The sequence below is a fragment of the Sapajus apella genome, unplaced genomic scaffold (genome assembly GCF_009761245.1).
Source record: "Sapajus apella isolate SASKATOON/1434 unplaced genomic scaffold, GSC_monkey_1.0 scaffold7, whole genome shotgun sequence".
NCBI lineage: Eukaryota > Metazoa > Chordata > Mammalia > Primates > Cebidae > Sapajus > Sapajus apella.
The window spans coordinates 5,380,803-5,406,415 of record NW_022436947.1 but is presented as its reverse complement, the minus strand read 5'-3'; positions in this window follow the sequence as shown (position 1 = coordinate 5,406,415).

The window sequence follows — 25,613 nt, the reverse complement described above, 5'->3', positions numbered from 1 at the left end:
GCCTTCCTCCTAAACTCCTTCCTCTAGTAGGCCTCAGTGTGTGTTGTTCACCTTTATGTGTCCATGCATTCTCATCATTTAGCTCCAACTTATAAGTGAGAACATGTGGTATTTGGTTTTCTGTTTCTGTGTTAGTTTGCTGAGGATAATGGCCTCCAGCTCCATCCATATTCCCTGCAAGGGCATGATCTCATTCTTTTTTATGGCTGCATAGGATTCCATGGGGTATTTTATTTATTCAGCCTACCTTTGGTGGGCAATTAGGTTGATTTCATGTCTTTTCTATTGTGAATAGTGCTGCAGTGAAAATACATGTGTGTGTGTGTTTATGATAGAGTAATTTATATTCCTTTGGGTATATACCTAGTAAAAGGATTATTGGGTCAAATTTTGGTCTATTTTTAGGTCTTTGAGGAATTGCCATACTGTCTTCTACAATGAATGAGCAATTTCATTATATTTAAAAATTTTATATTATGAAAATTTTCAAATATGCATAAAAATAAAGATAATAGCAAAATGGACCCTGGCACCTGCCACCCAGCTTTGGCAATTATTACCTGAACTATCGTATTTTATCTACAGTCCCTAACTCAGTCACTTATTCCCAACCCCTAGATTATTTTAAAGCAGATTTCAACTATTCCATTATTTAATCTTTAAACATTTCAGAATTTATCTCTAAATACATGAGGACTTTTAAATAATTCTTATACTAAAAAAAAAAAAACAAACAAACTACTTTTTTATTGCAAATCCCCAGTCAGTGTCCAAATATCCCCAATTGTTTTGTAAATTTTCAACGTTATTTTGTAGATTCCCCATTTTTTTGTTAATAAAGCTGGACCGTAGTCCTTAGAGTTTCTCGTATTCTGGATTTTACAATTATATGTTTGTAGTAAAAGATATTTAATAGTGATCACCTAATTAATATAAATAATGTTTGGTTCAAAAAAATGTAAGAGTTTTTGATAACATACGTGTTGTTTAAAATGTGCTCCATAGCATGGGTACACCCAACGTACACACGCTTTTCAAAACTGAAGTCAGATCACGCTTATTCCAATCCTCTGCTGAAAACCCTTCAGTGATTTCCCATCTTATTTAGTGTAAAAGCTATGCCCTGCCTCTGGTCCACATGATTTTTCTTTAAACTAGTTTTCTAGCATTGTTATATTATTTCATTCATTACTCACTAGGCTCCCACCAACTGATTCACATGTTGTTTCTTTAAAACCCTAGACTCTCTACTTTCTTAGGGGCTTGACATTGGGGGTCACCTTTCCTAGAAAGCTCATGTCTCAAATACCCTCATGACTCATTTCCTGTTTTCCCAGGAATAGTCACATGACTTATTCCCTTGTCTTCTTGTGGTCTTAGTCAGATGTCAGCTTCTCAGTGGAGCTTTCTATAATCAACCTATTTTAAATGCCCATTTCTCCTCAGCACTTTCCATTCCCTTTCTCTGCGTAATTTTTCTCCATAGCATTTATCTTATCTGGCACATGACAAATTTCATTTACTTAGTTCATTACCAGACTCCTTGCATTACAATTTAAACTCAATGAAGATGGCTTTTGTATATTTTGTCCATTTCTGTATTCTCAGTGGCTAGAACAATACCTGCTTCACAGTCAGCAATCAGTAAATATCTGCTAAGGTATGAATGAACATGTGTAGATTTCTTTAGTGGAATTAAAAATGACAAATAATATTTACTCTATCTCTGGACCCTGAATTGTTGGCTATTTTTCTATTCAATTGAAATAAGCAGGCCAACCTACAAGAAAATCTGCAAGAGCCCTTAATTTTATCCTTTGAGCCTGGGGTTCAGGAGAATGTTGGGTAAGTCTTAATAGATTGTTAGCTGCCTATTTGCCTTTTTTCCTGGATTCCAATCTGGACCTTCTAATTCTTTTTCCTTTTTATTTTTAAGTTCTGGGATACATGTCTAAGATGTGCAGGTTTGTTATATAGGTAAAAATCAGAGCATATCAACCTGCTTAGTAAGGATGTCTCTCACTGACTGGTTCTTCATAGTAAGGGAACCCCAAAAACTCTAGTACATGTGTCATACGACACTTATATTGATTAGACTGATGAAAAGAGATATTTAATAAACATGAAATGCCTAAAAAGAATCAAACTAGTAGCTGCATTTCAGACAGAGAACAGAGTGTTCGACTTATTTTTAAATTATAAAGGAAGCTTAAGGCAGGAAAACTAGAGGGAAAGAGATTCCCAAGCCAATTCTAATGAGGTATTTTGAACTTTCACTAATTCGCTTACTCATTTATTCAGAAACACTTGTTGAAAGCCTGTTGTGTCTTAAATATTATTTTTGGTGCTAAGTGTACAAAATGGGTTAAGTACATTCACTTTTCTTAAAGACGTCCACCTAGTTGGGGAAGGAGACAATGAAATCAACAATCACAACATAGAATGATAGATACTTAATGGGGATATACATAGGATATTATGGTAGCTAGACAAGGAGTACCAGCTCAGTTTAAAATAGGATGATTAGACAGGTGATTCTTAAGCTCACCTTAGGACTTCAATAGAAGAGTGCATGGGGACACTGGAGAAAATATGAAGATGTTATTCAGACATTCGAAACAGGAGAGGCAAAACATAACCATGTCTCTTGGGAAAAAGTTATTTTGGCTGGGGCATAGATTAGTTGTTGAGCCATGTTTCGAAATGAGGCTAGAAAAGGAGAGAAGTCGTCACGGAAGGCTAGGCACATCACTGTAGGATATTATTTTCATTTTTAAGCTGTGGGCCATCTTTAAGAATTTTAACAGTGGTGGGGGTGGGTGAAGGCAGACAGATGACATGGTCATAGGGATTGGAGAATATGAGAGTACAGGCTGAGAGTAAGGCCTGAATGAAGGCGGCAGTGAACAGAGGAGACAGATTTTAGAGGTAGACAAAATAGCATTGATGATTGATTAAATGTTAGGCTGGGAAAGTAAAGAAAGAAGAATTAGAAGGGGCAAGTGATGTCTGAAGAGATTCAGAGAAGAATGGAAATGAAAATGAAGGGACAGTTTTAAGAATGAGAAGGTTAACTGTGACAAAAGCGACTGTTTCAAGTAGACTAAGAATTACCGATAGATTTATCATTTGGAAATTAAATTGTGATCTTTGTTGGAGTAGCTTCAGAGGAATGGTTACAATAGAAGCCAGTTTTCGGTGTGCAGAGCCATGAATGGATCCAAATTATGTGGGTCTGCAGCTGTACAGTCTGCGAAGGTCCTTTATAAGGCAAAGAATACACAGTTACGAATTCAGAACCACATGCAAGGTCTTGGAAAAGTTTCATGCAATGAGGGGCCCTGACGTACAGCTTCATTTATTTGCTTTTAAATCCATCTTTGAGCTGAAGAATGAATGGGTGGTGATGAAATAGCAGATGTTTGTTCCTCCTTCGAGAAGATTGTCTTTGAAAAAAAGAAGAAACATTGAAAAATCACTGTGTGTGGAGGTAGAAAGCAGAGGGCACAAAAGGAGTGTGTGTGTGTATGTGTGTGTGTGCATATATGTGTGCATTTATGGAGTGATGTGAGCAGGCTGGTGACATGATTTGAGGTGATGGATAGGGTTACACAAAAGATAGCATAAAAGGTAAAGTGAAGTTTCTGAGGGCATGGGAGATGATAGAGTCAAGAGGAAAAGAGGACAGAGAGAACATTCAGGGGTGACATGAATAAGAGGATTCACAGGAGTCCCTGAATGTGCAACCACAGATATGGTGATAATGTCAAAAGAATGGTGTTGCAGAATCTCAGGGAGGACATTTATAAGTCTTGTGAATACAGTTACCAGAAGGGTGTGCTTAGCGTGGCTGGGAGGAAGATGAAGACTCACATCTTCCATGCTGGATCACAATTAGAAGACAATTGCTGACTTTCATCAGGGAAGTTTCAGTAGAGTCATGGGGATGGAAACCTGATGACATTGGGTTGAAATTTGAACAAGAGGTGAAAAGTACATTAGTGAGCATGGCCTAAAAGTAAGATGTGCTTGTGAGGGTGACAGACCAGAAGCCAGGGGAACACATAGGGCCAAGTGAGGATTTTATTCTTTGCTTAGTTAAATGAAGTGTGTGCCAAGATGCAGCACACTTATGTAGTCAGGGACACTGATCAGAAGAAAGGGAGTGAGGGGACAAGAGAAATGTATTAATAAAAAAAAAGTTTGGGGTAAAAGAAAATTTTGCCCCTTTTCAAATTTGAAAGCAAAATGAACAAGGAAAGCATTGAAATAATGTAGAAAGAACACAGTATGTAGAAATCTCCTATAACTATACTTTCTAAAAGTAAGTACTAAAATGTTTATTTGGATTTTTACTTTCAGAGGTTTTTTCAATTCTAAATACAAATAGATACGCATATAATTTTTAAAACAGTAATTCAACTTGATATCCAATATAATAGCTTAATATTTTATTTGAAATTGGGGACTGATGTCCCTATTAGTATTAGAGATCTAGCGCATTTATTTTGTGGATGCCTGGTAACTCATTTTTGATGAAACATGATTTGTTTAATCAATCCTCTATTGATGAGTACATATGCATTTTTTTCAGTTTACTGCTAGCACAAGCAAGGCTAAAATCAACATCTTTGCATAGATGTGTTAATATTTCTATAGAACTTATTACTTAAAGCATATTGCTAAGTTAGAATGTATGCAAATTTATTTTATTAAAAATATTTCTAGATTTCTACCTCAAAATGTTATTATCCTAATTTATACTTCTTCCCATGATATACTAAGTGCTTAAAAAATAGTGATTTGATAGTAAGCTTAACTCAATTAAGAACTGGAGTGATCACATTTTAAAGTGCTCTGAAATTAGTAAAAATATTCTTTGCAGAAGTGCCTCAAATACCCTAATTACTAATTTATCTTCCTCCAATTGAAGCTTTTATGGAAGAAGCTGAATTCAAGAGTAAACAAATTATTTCATATGAGTTTTATCATTTGCTTTGCTTTTCTGTTTATTATTTTTGTTACATATGTGAGTATTTTGGCTGCCTTACAGGTTAAATATACAAGCTGCTAGAACTTTAGTGGTGGAAGGGATTTACAGAACATTTAGATCAGTCTTATTTTGTATCTGAACAATGAAAATCAATGGTCAGAGAGACTGGCTTTCCCCCATATACTCCTAGTAGTCTTTTGCACAACTGCTTTTCACATAGCTGACTTTACCTGGGATGCCTCCCTTTGCTGCTTAGCCTGTCTCCTTTGTTCTGTAACAAAGTCTCACACTATGTATTTACCTGGTATCAACCAGAGTCTGCCTTGCATTATAAAAATTTCTTTCTGTGCCTGCTTGTTTCCCACATCTCAAGCTATAAGATTTTTCTGAGCGAGACCATGTCTTATTAATCTTTGAGTCTCCAGTTCCTATTTCCAGAACATATATATTGTGACTTACTTAAATCTTTTAAAATTCCCCCCAGTTAATTAAACAATATAGGCAATTATAGCAAAGGATTCTAACAGCACAAAATAGAGACAATTCAGCCATTAAAATGCCTTCTGATGAAGGTACACACTCCATTTCTAAGGTATCCTTGCATTAAAAAAAGAAACTTGAGCCTAATCAAACTTCTAGGTAGAATTATCAATATATATGGGGACAGAAGAACATGGTAAGTGACCCCTGGGAGGGAACCAGCAAAATACGGACTGGGCCAAAGACAGAGGGCAAATAGTCTAATTCCTTCAATGAAGAAATTATAAGAACAAATATGGAGAGGAGAACTTACGTAGATTCAAGACTTAAGAGACATACATATCAACCAATCATAATATATTTTGATTCTGATTTGAGCAAATACATTACAAAAACTATTAGAAAATTAGAGAAATTTGAAGACTAGCCGGATATTTCCTGGTGCTAAAGAATTACTGCTGATTTGTATACAGTTGCTGTGGTTATGTTTTCAAAAAGAGTCATGATGATTTTAGAGTTACCTATAAAATAGTTATGAATAAAATTATATAGCAACTGGGATTTGCTTCAAAACAACTTGAGCTTGATAATTGCTGGAGCTGGGTGATCAGTAGAGAGTGATTATTATACTCTTTAACTTTTGTATATTTTAAAAATTATGATAAAAAATTTTGGATATGGATTAATGAATATTACAATTACCTTTCAAACTTATACATGGATGATTTTTCTTAGTATCACCTCTACCTCTTTTCCCTTCTAGAAGCCTGGCTGTAATACAAATGTTTTATGATGAGCTTTAAGCTAGCCAGGATAAAGACACTCTTTTACTATTATGAGACATAGGTGATATGTTGGCAGTAGTTTCGCCTTTGCTGTACATATAGTCTGACGTTCAGTTTGACACCCAGACAACTTTGAAGAGCTCAATTGCTTTTTTATCCTCTTCCTACTGTGATTTTTGCAACTAAAACTCCTCCTCATCCTGTGAAACGAAGCTGGGACTTTGGCATAAGAGGAAGAGGAGGGCAAGGGAAGGGTCTGTGAGGTTGAAGAGTGCTGGGGAATAACTGTTTCCCTGGCCCCATCTTCCTCAGGACTACTAATCGTTCAGAAAGAAGAATTCTAAGACTTTTGGCATGTAACATCATCTGACTCCTGGACAATTTCAGGCATTTCTGAATAGCAGGTTACCTGCTAGGATCAACCATTGCAGCACTAATATACTGTCTTTGAACTAAATTTCCCCATGTTGTCAGCATTGTACATACCTCAACCATAAGGATCTTCTGTGAATTCAGGGAATAATTGATGGGAGTTTGCTTTATTACTTAGTTATGCACTAGTAAAGAAACCTAGTTAAAAATAAATGGAGGAGTAGGTCTCCAGGGAATACCTCTCAAATACCCAGTGTATTTATATGACATGCAGTATCCTTGGTAACTCACAGAATTGGGAGCAAGAAGTCACGTAAACCTGTTCCCACAGAGATAGAGGACAGTAGTTGTAGGAGTTTCTAGTTTCTTCTCCACATGGCTGAAATACATAGAAAGATTGCTCACAGTCTACTTTTATGCCTGTGCAAAAGAAAGAGAATTGCTAGAAGATGACTTCTGACAGCACGATTCTACATTCAAATGTTCAGAAGGATAAGTTGTATGATTTACCTTAATATTCACTAGTCAGAGATTTGCTAGACTCTTCTTTTGGATTCTACTAGATTAGATATATGTGGACATTTTGAAGATTCTCCATGAGAGTAACCAAAATGTTTCATTTAGAAAATCACATTCTGTATGGAGAAGCTATTTGAATAGGGAGTATTTAACCTACACAAAATAAATGGAAAATTTCTCAATGTCTGAAAACAGATTTGGTTGTTTCTAGTTATGTGATTGGATTGAAATGTCATACACATTAAAGTGTTCATGGTAGTTAGGATCATATATACCTTTCTGCTTTGGTGGGGAAAGAGTATTGATAATAAAGGCAAAAAAAAAAAGATGAAAATTCCTGGAACTTGAAGAACCATAAAAACCTTATACTGATTAATTAAAAGGATAGCGTGAAGATTTTCTTTTAAATCTCTGGTTTTCTTTTTGACATAAGGGGAGGATTTTTAGCCTCATCCTTTACTTGATGGAGTAAACATTTCAATTTTAGCTTACAATGATCCTGAAGATTTTGGATTATATAAGACTGCCTCAGTTAGGCCTGCTTCATGTGGGAAGATAGACTGAATGAATCTTTTGTTCAGGAAATTGACTGGAAGTAGCTTGGGGCCAGTTCTTGCTTGTCAATCATGTTTTTGTGTTTTTAAGATAATACATCTGTTTTTTCCTTCTTAGCCTCTGGCTAACAGATGATCATGAAATTGAAAAACAATCAAAATTATGTGTAGCAGCAAGCTTAGTTATATTAAGCATATATTGAGAAATGTGCCAACTTACAAGGACTGAATGTGAGGTGTTTGTGTGGCAATTTGACAATATAGATTTATTCTGAAGGAATTGAGGTCAACTATGGAAAAACAACTCAGTGACCAGAAACTATTTCCAGTATTTTCTTAGTAAAGAGTTCATCTCTTCTTTGTAAAGAGAGGAACATGTTATTTTTAGTAATTTGAGGCAGTGCAACAAGAAAATATGAAACTGGGGAATACCATGAGGTGGTAGATACATGAAGCTCTGTTGTATCCAGTCTTACCTTATGGAGCACTATTCATCCATATCAGGCCTGCCTTAGCTGACAGGGTTTGTACAGCAATCTCAAAACATGGGTGGTATTTCATGTAAAATACCTATGTACAAGCACAATGCTGTTTCCTATTTTCTTCCTGTACTGACACTAACTAGGTTGTGTTGCACCTGACTATGTTTATGTCCTTCTGAGTTTTCATCCCTCCTCTCTCCTTCCAGCCTTCCTATTTCCTCCTTCTGAATTAAATTCTTTCTTGGTCTAGATAAATAGCTATGTTAAAAGGTAGAAAGAAGAAACTTGAATCACAGAGAAAAAAAATGTGATGAGAACAGTGCCAGGTTTAACACATCCATAAACGAAAATGATTTTTACAACCGAGGGTTATAACTAAATAAGCGATGGGTCTGAAGACTCCTGAAGCAATGCATTTGGAAGTATTGAAGCAGAGACCCTTGAAAGAGCTACACAAATTCTGCTTAACTCACCATGAGACTTAATGGAGTACAACAGAAACTTTTGTTCAGTGCCACTAAATTCCCTTATTACAAAATGATTTTACATATGAATTGAATGAGAACTTCTTCCAGAGACTGAAAATCAGGGGGAAATGAGACTGGGATCTAATATTCCATAGATGGAATGAATACTAAATATTTCTTTTTAAAATGAAGACCTACTAAGATAATGACATCTGCCATCTTGATTTTGGGAGAAACAACATGAAGTTATTATAAAATATGGAATTTTGGAAGAAAATTCTTACTATCATGCTATGGTCCAAATGTTTGTGTCTCCTCAAAATTAATATGTTGAAATTCTATTCCCATGTCTATGGGAATTAGGAGTTGGGGCTTTGGGGGTGATTAGATTATAAGGATTAGAGCTCTTAGAAAAGTGACCCCAAAGAGTTTGTTCAACCCTTCAGCCATTTGGGTTGACAGTCTTCTGAGAAGGCAGTCTTCTATGAGGAAGCCTGAAATCCCCAGATGATGAATCTGACAGTGCCTTGATCTTAGAATTTCCAACCTCCAGAACTGTGAGAGATAAATTTCTGTTGTTTGTAAGCCACTCAGTCTCTAGTCATTTGCTATAGCAGATCCAATGAACTAAGACATAACCCTCATTGTTTGGCTGGCATCTTTTCAGTGCAAAAACAGAAATTTCACTGGGATTGTTTTCAATGTAGGAGTTTAAAATTACTGCCCTTATATGCTAATGGTAGCAAGTAAATGAGAGGCTGTAACATTTTCACTCAAAATGTCTAGAGCAGAACAATAATAGATGTTTGGGTGCTTGACTTGAAAATTGAAAACTGAATGAAGCACAATTTTTTGCTGGGCACAGTGGCTCACGCCTGTAATCTCAGCACTTTGGGAGGCTGAGGTAGGCAGATTGCTTGAGTCAAGGAGTTCAAGACGAGCACAGGCAAAATAGCAAGACACCATCTTAAAAAACCACAAAAATTGGCTGCGCATGGTGGCACGTGTCTGTGGTCCCTGCTATTTAGGAGGCTGAGGTGGGAGAATAGTTTGAGCCTCAGAGACAGAGGCTACAGTGAGCTGAGATCGCACTGCTGTACTCTACCACTGCTATCTAGCCTGAGTGACAGAGCAAGACCCTGTCTGAAAAAGAAAAAAAAAAAAAGATTATTTTCCCCTTAGAATTCTGTAAAAGTTGAAGATTACTGGATTAATTCTTCTTTTGTTTAGAAGAGCTAGGCAAGGGCTGGTGGCCATTTTGGGCTAAATAGGAAATTGAAGGAAAGGAGGAGAAAAGGGCTAAAAAAAATCCTTTGGCTAAGTGCAAGACGCGATATCAGTAGACTAGCAAGAGAATATCACTTTCATAAGGAGAAAAATACCTGTTCAGGAATGGAATAAACTTAGAGAAATAGAGGAAGATAACTAGAGTTGAGAGATTGTGAAATAAGTGCTGTGTAAACTCTTTGTGTACACTAAATCTTCATAGCACCCTCTGATTATTGTATCATATGCTAGAAAATGTTGTTATCTAAACAGCTGGCATTAGAATTGTTCTTATAGAGAGAACAGCCTTTGGTTAAAATTTTACCTAAGTAAAATTCTTCGTGTAGGTTTGGTCTTCAAGTAGAAATTGATACGGGGGCTAAGTTCCATGTTCAGCTTAATGCTGTATAGAAAAAAGTAACTTACTAAGCCTAACTCCAGCCATGCTCTATTTTGTTGAAGTGTCACTGAGATATCTTTAAGAACAATTCCAGAAATATCACCTATTGCTGGTTATCTAATACACTTTCTTAGTGGGATATAGCCTGATTATTTTTTGGTTTAAAATTATTTAAAAAAACGCCCCATATTCCATGTGGGTTTCAATACTCTTTCTATCCCAGTGGATTGATATCCTTGGTTGGAGAACATTTGGTAGTCTCTAGAGTCTACATACAAATGTCTGTCTGAATATATAAAATGTGTTATTTGTCATAAATCCTTTTCCCCAAAGTGGAAACATTTGTAGGGATGCAAAATGGCTATAAATCAGTAGAAAATGTATCAGGTCACTTGGGTTCTAATCCTAGATTTACCAGTAATTTTTAGCTTCTAGAGTGATATCAATGACTCAGCCTTCCTTTCTGGATCTTAATTCTCAGATTTACAAAATAAGAGGGCTGGATTTGACCCCAAGGACCCTTCTTCTCCTAAAATCTATAAATGTTTGAAGGTGTGACTAAATCAAATGGCTTTTTGAAATCTTATAAAAATATCCTCAGGCAGTATATTTACCCAAAAAAAAGAGTTGATGCCATTATTCAGGTACTTCAAATCATTCAGTTTATTTATATAATTTAATCCCTGGATAACTGAGGTAAATGAATTAGAAATAATATATTAATCGGAGCAGTAAGGCAACAAGATTTGGATCTAATTAACTTTGAAAATAATTACTTCCTACAGTTCATAAAAAGATTATATGAAAACAAACAATTATTGTAGTAAGCACAATCCGGCCTATGTTTGAAAGATCAGGTCCATTTTGAAAGGATAATGAGTTCGTTTTAGAATAACTCAGTCAGCTCTTGTAAAAGCACACATAAAAATTTAACATCACTAGTCATAAGTTAAAACAAGAATTGTTTTGCCATTGGATTGCAAAAGCCTAAACTGAACAATAACAATGCTGATAAAGGTATTAGAGATAAACTTGCTCATGTACAGCTAGAGAAATTTTAAGAGCAGCCAAGAACAGAATAATTTGAAAGAAAAGTAGAAGAAAAGTATGGTTCTAATATTGCCCCTTTCATTAGCCTTGATAGAATTCAGGGTATAGCCTTGGTAGTATTCAAGAAATAGCTTTAATATAAATCAGCAAACAGGTGGCACCCTTCATACACACGCATATATAATATATATATTATGAATATTATATACATAATATGAATATTAGAGCAATCAAAATTCTTTTGATTGCCGGTCATTGCATGACATTCTAACAGAAAACTTGAAGGTAAGGCACCAACTGGGTGATGACAGCATCAGTTTAGGAGTCAGGTTAAGGCCTGGGCTGTGAGGGCTGAGGGAGCAGAGAAAGCATGAGGGTGACAAGGCCCTGAGGGAGGATCGAGGCAGTGTGCTTCACGAATGGCCTGTGATAGTCATTGAAATCCTGTTTCACAAGAGACAATGTTGTATATGTCCCTATCAAAATAGGTGGAAGCAATAGATACTTAAAACCTGAGAACTAGTTTTCCAGATTTAAATTTTTGAATTTTGCCACTAGGAAAGAATGGTTTGGAGCTAGATATGTAAGATATGTAAGCTCACACTGGGGAAGGTTGCTCTTCAAGGAATAAAACCTTTCTTGAATATCAATCTGAAGGTCAGAATTATAAATAAATTTTGGTAGATGTTTTTCCCAACCTAGTTTAAGCAAAAGTTGAAAAATCCTAGATGAGAGTTCTGTTTCCAGCAGGTTAATGGTCTACATAGTCTGACATATCCTGTGGCTGAAATGCAATGAGACGTTTGAAAATTACCACAAAGACAATATTTAATTCCTTACTGGATTTTCTAGAAAGTAAGAAAAATACCAAAGTGCAAAAATAAACAAAACAAAAAAATAAAACCCAGTGAGTTGAATACAGTAGAGAGAAGTAAGTTCTAAAAAAGAAAGCAAATCAGGGAATGGTAGGGTATGATGATTACATGGAGGAAGACTAGCTAGACACTATTGTCTAGAGAATTTGGCCTCTGGCAATGTGAGGATGCTAAATCTGAGAATCCTGCATTAAGCTTTTACTGAGAGTTTTTTAACTTTTTTTTCTTTTATGGAAATCTGATGAATCATATTGGTTCCTTCACATAATAGTGATCCTTGAGGCATAGAAGAAATGAAACTACAATAAAACCAATTACATAGGAATAGTTATCAGAGAATTTTTTAAAATTGTAATATATGTTCTTTATTAATGTTAAATAATATCTAATAAATATGATTTTAAAGTAGATATAAATGTATGTAATATTTTAAGACTTCTGCAACTATAGAAACATGACACAGAAATATATGTAATTCTTATTAGTCATAAATTTTAGTTTGGCTTCTTTTACTACTGTGAAAGAAGATCTTAAAATTAAATGAGCTAAGTATTCATCTTAAGAAGAGAGTTAAAGAACAGCAGAATATACTCAAGAGAATGTACAAGAAAGATTATATTAGAAACAGAAATTAATAAAAAATAAATCAAAGATAAAGTAGTAGAAATAACAAAACTAAAACTTGTTCTTTGAAAATATTAATAAAACAGACATCTGGTGAGACTGATCAAAAACTAAGCAGAAGGCATATATATCCAATAACAGGAACAGAAAAAAAATTATAATTACACATGCAGAAGAGATTCAAAAGGAAGTAAGAAAACACCCTGAATAGGTTTGTGTCAATAGAGTTGAAAGCTTCAATGAAATAGACAAATGTTTAGGAAAACATAATTTATTCAAACTGACTGCAGAGAAAATTGGAAGTATGACTACTTCTGTAACTATTAAAGAAATTGAGTAATGTAAATTATTTCCACACAGAGAAAAACTAGTGAGTGTTTCACAAAAAAATGTTACTAAACTTTTGAGGGATAGTTTTAATATTACATGTCTTCTTAAAAATAGAAAATAAAATGGTATTTCTTCAATATACTTTAGGAAGCTAGTAAAACCTTATTGACAAAACCACACAAGGGCATCTAGAAAAGAAAATCAAAGGCCATCTTACTTAAAATCATGGATGTGTAAATCCTGAGTAAAACATTAGCAAACCAAATAGCTGTGCATAGAAAGATCATATATCTTTTATAAATTGTATTGTTGCCCAAGAAATTCAAGAGTATTTTATGTCATGAGCTGTCTATAAATTAGATGTGCTATATTTACAGATTAAAAGAGAAACTAGTATATGACTTTTTTAAAAGATGGAAAGAAATTTGATAAAATTAAATCCTACCATTTATTATAAATACTTTTGGAGTAGGAATAGAAGAAAACCTTCTTAACCTGAAATAATGTATGTATCTATAGAAATGTTTTAAAAATGTATTACTATACTTGAAAAATTATCCATAAAATTGGGAACAATGTAAGTAAGACCAACCATAACAGCCTCTATTCAACATTATTTTCTATGTTTTAGTGTATTAAGTGAGGCCAGATACTAGAAAAGCAAAATAACAAAATACACAAAGAAAAGAAGCAGCAAATTGTCATTATCTGCAGGTAGTGATTAAAAAACTAAAGTGTCTTCATACCTATTATTAGAATTAATAAGAGATTTTATCAATGTGGCTGGCTATCAGATACAAAAGAAGTAAACTGAATTTTTATATATCCTCAATAAACATAAATATAATTTTAAAGTGATAATATTCACAATAGCACAAAGCATAAGGGTACCTGGGAATAAAACTAACAAAACTGCATAAGACTTTTATAGAAAAAAATTACAAAACTGAAAGCCCCGAGGAAAGAATTAAATAAATGAATAGATGTAACATGCTATGGATTGGAAAACTCAATGTCATAAAGATGCCTGTTATCCACAAATTAAGCTAGGAGAGTTTTGAGAAACTTGACAAGTTGATTCTAAAAATTTAAGGGGAAAATATGGTCCAAACATTGCTGAAGAAGAATCTAATGTAGAAACTTGTTTTACAAAGACATCAGGACTCACTTTACAGTTACTGTATTTAATGCAGTGATATTTATGCTTGGTAGACAAATTGACTCATGATGATGGGTCAAGAGCCCTGAAACAGAATCTACATTTGTGAACTGTTGATTTGCAAGACTTAGTATTATCGATAAGTGAGAAGATCAATGCCAGCCATTTGTTGTCATGCTAGAAAAAAGCTAATAGATTCTTACCTCACACCATATATATATATGCAATAATTTTGGCTATGTTAAAGTCTTATTTCTGAAAGGTAAAGCTGTAAACCTTTTAGAAGAAAACATAGCTAATTCCTGCAGGGCTTAATAACTAGGAGATGGATTGGTAGTTGCAGCAAACCACCATGGCACACGTTTACCTGTATAGCAAATCTGCACAGCCTGCGCATGTATCCCAGAACTTATAATAAAATTAAATTTAAAAAATTGTATGATGGGAAATATTTCTTAAAATACACAGAAACAGAATGCATAAGAAAAGATTAATAAAACCAAGTGCATTCATATACACCATGGAATATTATGCAGCCATCAAAAACGATGAGTTTGGGTCCTTTGTAGGGACATGGATGAACCTGGAAACCATCATTCTCAGCAAACTGACAGAAGAGCAGAAGATCAAACACCGCATGTTCTCACTCATAGGCGGGTGTTGAACAATGAGAACACATGGACACAGGGAGGGGAGCACTACACACTGGGGTCAGTTGGGGGGAAATAGGGGAGGGACGGTGGGGGGTGGGAAGCAGGGGAGAGATAGCAAGGGGAGAAATGCCAGATGTAGGTGATGGAGAGGAAGGCAGCGAATCACACTGCCACGTGTGTTCCTATGCAACAATTTTGCATGTTCTTCACATGTACCCCAAAACCTAAAATGCAATAAAATAAATAAATGGGAGAAAAAAAAAATAAAACCAAGTGCATTAAATGAAGTACTTCTTTCTCATGTAAATTCACTGAAAAAAAGGTGGAAAGATATTAACTGGAAAATATTTTCAAAATGTATAACTGACCAAAGTAGTAACTGGGCCATGAACACAAATAGGAGAAATGAAGACAAACAGCTTCAAGAGCATTGATCTCTAGAAGCCCTAGTCATTCATCTGTGTTATTAGAGATCTTGTACCACATTAAATCAAATTTCAAAATGTACCCATATTGCACCACAAAATATATTTTTCTTTAAAGAATTAAAATAATTTGTTGTTTTTATTTTGAAATTATCCATAATTAACTCATCTTATTTCTAATAATAATGCATTTGATCACAAACTCAAGCAATCCAGACCAATTCCACTAAGTCAGTCATTTGTGCTCTCTTTTGAGGACAGATGGACCAGAAGTCTAGGAAGGTTATTTACCTTGACTTTCAAACAGGCTTCTGTCTCCTCATTTTGGCCAAGTTAGCCCCCAAAATTCTGGAATTTCAGTGAAATGTGTGGTTTTGACTGTTGACGTGGGCACTATTTTTGACTTGGCCTGCCAGTGGGCAGGACCCACCAACTGCTCACACACCAGCTAAGCACAACAGCTGCCTCTCAGGAGAGGTGCCAAATGTGGTATTTCACTGCTTTAAATAATCAGATACTTGTGAGTCATGACTGGTGCTTGGGACGCTAGTCTGTTGGGTGTTTGTTGGTGCTGAGGATTACTAACAAGAGAGCAGAACATGATAGGTGAGAGTTAATAGCAGGTATGTTTCATTTTATTATGTGTGTACTTGAGATGGGGTGGGAGGTGAGAGAATTCTAAGACACAGTTTTCCAGTTCTCCATAATAGCTAGAATTCTTAGGGACTAAGTGAAATCCACCAGCTATTTAAGCATAGACTAAATGGTCATTTGTTGGGGGTTCCATAGCATTAATTCTTCACCGAATAAGAGATTTGACCAGGCTGATCTACAATGTTTTCCAACTTTGAATTCCCTCATTCTAACAAAATCATGTTGGTGGGATGGGAGTGATGAGAGGCGGAGTGATGGAAGAAGACATGGATTTTTTTTATTTGGAAGAGAAAGTTCTCTAGGATTAAAATTACTGCCTTTGAAAAATGAATGGAAATGAATTTAATACTATACCAGGAGATGTAAAATGTCAACTCCAGTCTGTGATCTAAAAATTCACCAGGCTGAACTTGCAAGTAATGTCTTATGTACAGCACCAAAATATTTGGTCATCTCAGTGAGAAGATTAATCAAGTAATTATTTGGGGAATGAGTCTTATTTTCAGGGGCTACATCAGCATCTTTGATTGCATAAAATGCTAAAGGCATGAAATGCTCAGTCAGTGTGCCATTTTCATTAACAAGACGAGAAAAGCTTGAATTCCATCACTGTGAACCAGTTTGAAATTTGGCAAGCTATTGTCCTATTTTAGCTTTACAGTTTTTATAAAATAAATGATATTTGAAGGGTATTTTGGACTGACATTGTTTACTTAGGGGTTAGCAGAACTTATGCGAGTCAAAGTCAGTAAGAACTATATATTGCCCTAAAAAAAAAGAAAGACTTCTCTGGTAAAGTTTATTGTACTTGAACATCTGTCACTCCTTTTGTGTAAGGGGATGGTAAGGCCCAGTAGGAATAACCAGATTCCTAAGGGCCAGCAACCTGAGGTCAATTACAGACAACAAATTAGGGGCCTGGAGACCTGTTTTGATTGGCCTGTATAAATATTTTTAATTAAAAATTTTGTGTACACATAACTGATTTTTTAATATAAAAAATTTCTGACTTTTCCTAATAAAATTAGGCAATATGGCAATACTGGGCCCCAGTTCCTTAGTGACAACTATTAGCTACCCCTGAGTAGCCACTAGTGTCTTTAAATGAGAGAACACTCATTAGCATGTCGTCTTACTCATCACTCCCTACAGTCTGATTGGTGTCAGTCATCGATATTGTGTAATGTCAGTCACTGAATTTACAGCTGGTACTATAAGATATTTTAGTTTACTGCCTATGGCATAGAACTTTTATCTCCAGAATCTTCATCCTATCAGAATTATTATTCTCTCTGTCCATCCAGATAGTTTTCTGGAATCTTGGGCATTAATGCTTTCTGTTGGCTGAGGATTTCTGATCTGTTGAATCTGTATTTGGTAATTAGCAGGAATTTTACCTTTATACAAGCAGTCCTCACATGAACATAATCTGTTACGTGGTAGGCACATCCCTAGGTATACACTAGGTTCATCATTTGCTTCCTTGGTCAGAATCAAAACATAAACTGGTCAAATAAATTTTCCCTAAGGATTCTTGTAAAAGTGGCTTTCTGTGGAATCTTCAGAGTTAATTCCTCAATGTTGTATGTTTCTCAGGAGGCAGTTAAAGGTCTTTATGATTGTCTAGAGGAAGGATGAAGATCCCAACTCCTTTCCTTCTTGAGTTTCTTCTCTTTGCTCAGAGTTGGTAACCTTGTCCCTATTGGCAGCTTCTCAGTGAGAACACTATAGAGCACATCATCTTTTCAGCAATGTCAAATTTTGTAGGTTTCTAAGGAACTTGGCAATGGCTTCAAAATTTTCTACATTTGCATACTATGTGCAAAAGGACATATTTAAAAATAAAGCAATAGAAAAAAAACTTGTCCTTAAAACTCAAAGCAAATATTCAAATTACACTCCACTAACAAGTTAAATTAGAGGAATCTATGTGGATAAAATTTATTGTATGTCACCTTGTTCAGTAGGTTTGACAGATCAAACTTACCTTCATGTCACAGGTAGTCCTACAGTGGAGAATATATTCATATATTAAAATAGGTTTTATTACTATTTTAAATTCAACTTTTTGATGCCTATAAGTTTTAGATTTGAAAAAACTCTATATTTAGGATGATAGAATTACGTTACTGAATGATCAAATTGGGAATTATTATCAGAATTACTGTATGTCAGAGACTGTCTAAACAGGCCTCAAACCAATCGGAATAAAACATTAAATAAGTTCAAAGATTTTAACCCAGAAATTCCACATCTAGAAATTGGTTCTAAGAAAATAATTCAAGATTTATTTATAGATTTTTGCTAAAACATTCCCTCTAGACTGTTTTTTATTGTAATAATAAAATATGGGAAATAAATGTTTGCAAATATGAGGTTAGCTAAATCAGTTATATTACATCCATATAACTTACACATTAAAAATGATGTTTTAAGCAAAAAGCTTAGAAACATTCCAGATGCCTATTAATAGAGTCTGGTAGAATACAAAGTAATCCATTTACACAATGGAATGCTGTGTCATTGTAAAAAAGAATGAGGAAGCTCTCTATTACAAGCTGATATAGAGTAACTGCCAGGAGGTATTGGCAAGTGAAAAAAGTAAGCTCCAGAAGGGCATATATAATAGACAGCCACTTGTGTATATGCATGTGTATTTATATAATAACACATTCAGCAAAGAAAACAGGTATAAAAGCAAGATTTCTGTGAAAATATCTTGTTAAATAATGTTGACGTTTGAAACTAATGAATGCATTACATTTTAAAAATTAAATAAAAAAGAGTAGAGTAACTCCTACAAATGCAAAACTAAAATAAATGAACTTAACTATATATCAAGTTGATGACATTACCACAGAGAGAAAAAATTCTGTCTGGTTGCCTTAGAAACAATATTTTGACTATATATATTTAGTGTGATATATTCTAAGAATGAATATAGTTGCAAACACATTTTTAAATTTATTCAGTTTTTTGGTTGTTAGTAACAACATTGGTATTATTTCAAAACTCTTATATCTATTGTAAGATGTAAATATGGAGTTATTTTAACATCAGTAATCACAATTTTCAATGTAGTAGAAGAGAGAAAGAAGTAGAAAATCAAATAAGTTAAGTAAAAATCTCATAGTATACAATTTTAATTGACATTTTCAGCTGAACTCTATTTTCATTTCATGAAATTGTATATTTCCTAGCTCTGTTCACTTAAAAGGCTGAAAACGTTAATAACAATTAATTAACAAGGGCATACTTTTACTCAAGTTGTGGCTTAAATATTATTATTTTAGATGTTATTTACTTGCAGGAATGGCTTATTTCAAATCTGGGATAGTTTTCAAGATGAGCCTGAGCCATATTGCGCCAGAAAGTAAGATAGCTATGAAAGTTGACTGTGTTGCATCAAGAGAAACAATGTAAGAGCTACCATTTGCCAAAATTGAGACAGTTCTGCTTCAAAAAAGAATAATGAATGAAATTATATTGACACATGTTTATTATATTAAAGCCTATTAATTATAACAATACTAAGAAGAAAAAAGGACCAAAAAAGCCCCAAATGCAAAGCTCACCATACGAGGACTCCCCGAGACCATTCCTATGTTAAATGATTCACTAGGAGGACTTACAAGATTCAGCATACAGTGTACTCATGACTAAAATTTATTATAGTCAAAGAACACAAAGCAAAATAAGCAGGAAAAGGCATATGCAGTAAAGACCAGAGGAAACCAAGCTCAAGTTTCCAGGAGCTCTTTCTCAGTGGAGTCACATACAGTGCATTTAGTTCTCCCCACAACATGAGTTATAACAAAACGTGAAGCGTTGTCTATCAGGGAGCCTTGTTAGAGACTCAGTGCCCAAAGTTTTACCTGGAGGCTGGTCATGTAGGAACCATCTGCCTAGCATGCACCAAAATTCCCGGCATAGGAAGGCTGGTATTCAGCACAAACTGTATTGTTTCTACAAACAAATTTAGGTTATATGAGTCAGCCTTATAAGTTCTGGCATTGTTAGGAGTTCTTCCAACTTCTAAGTACCCACGTGCCAGCCAAAAGCCAATCTTTTAATAGAACTTTGTGAAGACAAGCAGTCTCAGATCTGCTTTGTTAACACTTTTTTTGCCTACTCATTTTACTAGACATCATTGAAAGTGACTAAGTAGTAAATCCTTACTCTGAAAATTGGCAATTAAAGAGAAAAAATGAAAATGTAGTTAGAACTTCCTCTATGAACTATATATTAGAGACGCCAAATCTACCTAGCTAATAAAAGAAAGTTATCTGCAGAATTACAGCTAATAAATGTGAGAGATAATAATAGAACTAGAAAATTGTCACCGTGTAACCCATAATGGAAGAATTAATTCATACAATGGTTATCAATGGATGAATCCATAGAAAAATTGGTAGATGGGAAAGTATATAATGGTAGAATTATGCTGTCACAACCTAAAACAATTGATTAATGTTAGTCTGATAAAAATAAGACAAGACAATCATATATTATGTGCCTTGTGATGTGATACAATGTGAAATACATATACTTCAGAAAAATAAAATGATATATATGAAACACTTATAAATATACCTTATCTAATCAAACCTCTAGAGCTAACTTTCATTTAGATAAATAAGTTGAGTGCTATCACAAGAAAGAAAATAAATGCACCCAGAATATGGAAAATTGTTTTTCAAACAAGTCAATGGCTGGTGGAAAAAAAAAGTAGAAGGAAAAGATGTACAGCCAGTGCTCGACTTACGACCACGATTGGGTCCAACACACCAATCGTAACATGATTTGGTCGTAAGTTGAGTAGGCTATATGTACAGTACTGTGAAATGATAACTTCGTATCACGTGCAATCACATTTACTTTCTTTCCTCCTTCGTACTGCTTAATTACCTTTATTTTTGTGTCAAGATTGATGGCCTTTCTTTCCTTCTTGGCAGGCTGAGGCGTAGACAAAGACAATTTCCTCTTGGTAGACATTTTGGGAGGGGTTTGATGAAAAATATCCAAGACACAAAACACAAATTGCTGTACCGAGTCTGGGATAACAGTTGAAATGGTGCACGCGGAGATGGTAGTGCTGCCGGAAGCTGGTCTGCACTGTCGTATGCCCAGCTGGGCAACGTTTGTGCTGCCAGACGCGGAGCAGTCGTGGCTAGCGATTGTGGTCGTAAAGTCGAATGGTCATAAGTTGCATAGGTCGTAAGTTGATCAATACCTGTATATTGTGTACATCTTGTTTGGGTCCTGATTTAAACAACCCAATTATAAATAGACATTTTGAACAAAATTGGAGTAATTTGCTTATGGCTAAGTAGTAGATAAACCAAACAATTATTGTTAATTTCTGTAGCATAAAAATAAAATTTTAATTATGTAAGAAAATGTAGACATTTTAAAAGAAGATAAGCTGTAGAGGTTTGATTAGATAAGATATATTTATAAGTGTTTCATATGTATCATTTTAACATGAAAGATATTAAAATAAAATGCAATGAGGTCTGGCATTAATTTAAAAATCTATCAGAAAAGGAAAATAAAAGAGAGATAAAACAGGAGATTTCAGTTTCTAGCTGGGGACTAGACTTACTCTACATCTTTAAACAAGGAAACCAGACAAAACAGGCCAAAAATCACAAATTAGGCATTGGACAGAAGTCAGCATAGGACTGGGATCCTTGAGAAAAGAAAAACAAACCAGGCAAGTTCAGTAACTATTATCTTGGAAGTAGTTTCTAGGCCAGAGTGCATGGAGAGGGAATTTAAACAACTCTGTATTCTTTCTAAGTCAGTGAACTAGAGAACAAAGTTCAAGGAAACCACAATGGCTAAAATTTTGGGGCAGAATACTAGAGATTAAAGAGCTGAAGGGAGAGAGAGAGAGTGGGTCCTTTGGGTATCTCTAGAAAGGCTCCCTTCTGGCTGAGTACAGAGCTCTACATGCAGATGGGGAAATTATTCAAGCCCAGGGACATCACCATCAGAACTCTATAAGCTGGACAATTCCTGGAGCTATTATAAGATTGGGAATAATTCATGTCTCCAGTAGTCAGAGTGAAAAGGTCTTCCAAAATACAGGACTTCTAGCAGAATTTTTAGAAGGGTTTTAGGATCAAATTGATTCACAAGTAAGTTAACTGCATGGCCAGAATAAAGTCAAACTGTATTGTTTTAAATACAGAAAAATCCAGCAGCATACATAAAACAATATTTGCAATGTGTGGTAAACAATAAAAAATTACTAGGTGTGCAAAAATGAATGATAATATGACAAATAACCAGGAAAAAAAATCAATAAAAACTGACCCCAAATGCCAGAGATGATAGTGTTGTTCAACAAGGATAATAAAACAGTGATTTGAAATATGGTATGTAATAGAGAAAAATTGAACGTCTTCGGAATACAATTAGGATATTTTACAACAGATGAAATAGGATTTTGAGAAATAAAATGTATAGTATATGAAGTGAAGAAAAAGTATCAGATGGGATTGATAGCAGATTCGAATCTACAAAAATATCAGAGAACTTGATGGCATAGCAAATGACACAGCTCAAAGTGTAGCACAAATAAAGAATGGTAAAAAAAAAACGAACATTGTCTCAATGAGCTGTGGAAAAATCATAAGCATCCAGTATAATATAAGTACAATTATTGTCCCAGAAGGAGATAAGAAAGTGGAGAGAGGAATCAGAAAAAAAAATAAATAATCATTTAGAAATATTACAAATTTGCTGAAAACAATAAACCCACAAATTCAAGAAAGTCAGTGACTCTCAAGTAGAGGAAATATAGAAAGCTGTATTAAATTACATTGTGAGCAAATTGTTAATAATGAAGTATAAAGAGAACATCTTAAAAGTTACTAGATATAAAAGACACATTAGATTTAGAAAACAAACAATAACAATAGAATTATTTAAAATGATGTAAGCCATAAGACAAAAGAGTGACATTCTTAAAGTTCTAAAATTGTAAGAAGTTGTCAACCTAGAATTCTATCTCAATTCAATATTTTATTTCTTGTATAATTCATTTATTTTCCTTTTCTTCATTGTAACACTAAAGGTCTTTTTTCTAATTAAAAAGCAAAAGACTTTTTCAGGTACACAAAGCTGAGAGAATTAATCACTAGTAGAGCTTCCTTTAACATCAAGAAATGTTAAAGAAAGCTCTTCTTTTTGTTTTCAGGTAGAAAACAAAATGATACGGAATGGAAATATGAATTTACGTAAAGGGATAGCAGTCACTAAAAATGATAAGTAGGCAAACATGGAAGAGATTTTATTTCATTTTTAATTCATTTAAAAGGTAATTGACTTCTTAAAGAAAAATTAAATAGCTATATATTAGATGTTTATAGATGCAAAATGTATGACAACAATAGTACAAAGGCTGGGAGGGGAAAATGGAAGTAGACTGGTGTAGCGTTCTTCTGCTATATATGAAGCAGTCTAAGATTATTTGAAGTTCAAATGTAATCAGATAGGATGTAAACTCTGGAACAACCACACACAAATAAAACAGTTATAGATAATATACCAGTGGTGGAGATAGGATAGAATTTACGAAAATGCAGCGGGGCGTGGGGCTCATGCTGTAATCCCAGCACTTTGGAAAGCCAAAGCAGGTGAATCACCTGAGGTCAGGAGTTCGAGACCAGCCTGGCCAGAATTGTGAAACCCCCATCTCTACTAAAAATACAAAAATTACCTGGGCATGATGGCAGGTGCATGTAATGCCAGCTACTCAGGAGGCAGGATAGTTGCTTGAACTTGGGAGGCGGAGCTTGCCCTAAGCCTAGATGGAGCCATTGTACTCCAGCCTGTGTGACAGAGCAAGACTGTCTCAAAAAAAAAAAAAAAAAAAAAAAAAGAAAAGAAAATGCAATACAACAAAGGCAGAATAGAAAAAAGTAACAAAGACCAAATGAGGCAAACAAAAGAAACATCCCAAGAAAGTAGATTCAGACTCAATTACATTAGTAATGTTGTTAGAAGTAAACTCCTACAATGCAATAAGAAGAAGACAGCCCAACTCACAAAGTGGACAAAAATTTAAATAGACACATTACCAAAGAAGATATGGATAATAAGCATACGAGAAGATCCCTGACATCATTAGTCATTAGAGAAATGCAAATTAAAATCACAAGGAGGCTGGGAAGGTGGCTCATGCCTGTAATCCTGAAACTTTGGGAGGCTGAGGCTGGAGGATTGCTTGAGTCCAGGAATTCCAGAACAAACTGGACAAGATGGCAAGACCCTGTCTCTACCAATTTTTTTTTTTAATTAGCTGAGTGTGGTATCCCGTTCCTATAGTCCCAGCTACTTGAGAGGCTGAGGTGGGAGGCTGAGGTGGGAGGCTTGCTTGAGCCCAGAAGTACAAGGCTCAAGATATGATCATGCCACTGCACTCCAGTCTGAATGACACAGCAAGACCCTGTTTCTAGGAAAAAATAAATAAATCACAGTTTCATACACACTGGAATGACTTTCATTAAAAAGAATACCAAATATTGATGAGAATTTAGAGAAAATGTGACTCTAAATTGCTGATGTGAATGTAAAATAAAACAGCCACTTTGGAAAACAATTTAGCGGTTTTTAAAAAAAAAATTAATACACTTTAGAAGAGGACAAAGCAATGCCACTCCTAAGTCTATCCCAGATAAATGAAAATCTCTATCTACATAGAAACTTGAAATTGGATATTTATATTGCTATAGTTACATCTAAATGACCCAACACATCAATTAACTGGTAAACGGTTAAGCAAATGTGGCATATCAATAAAGCAGGATACTAGTAAAAAAGGGAAAAAATGAATATTGTTACATACTTTATCATGGATGAACTTCAAAACCATTAAGCTAAGTAAAAAAAAAAGAAATGAAAAGAAAAGAAAAACACACAAAATTACTTAGGTTTCCATTTATTTGAAATCCTTAGAAAAGGAGAATCTATAAGGACAGAAGTATATTAGTGGTTATCTTGGTCTGGGCATAGAAATAAGAATTAATTGTCAAATGATATAAAGGATTTTATGTGATGAAAACATTTGAAAACTGGATTATGGAACCTAGTGAGTTTCCTAAAACTCATTGACTTGTACATTTAAAATTGGTTAATTTATGGTATCTAAATTATATTTAATAAAGTTGTCAAACAAGAAGCAAATGAGCTAAACACAGAATAAAAGGCAGAAATTTTCAGATTCCATAAAAAAGCAGGACATAATTTATTTTGTTTAAAAGAAACACTTTAAATATTAAAGGCTCAAAAAAGTTAAAAGACTGGAAACTATATAATATTTTAAAAATTGTGAGAGGAAGCTGTAGTAACTTTTAATATTAGCCTAAGTAGATTCCAAACCAAGCAATATGAAAGAACCAAAAAGGATTATTTAATGAGGATATGAGGATAAAAGGATAAATTCATCAGAAGAATATAAACAGACTTAAGGTGCATACATCTAATAAACTAGCTTCAAAAATCAGTAAGTCAGAA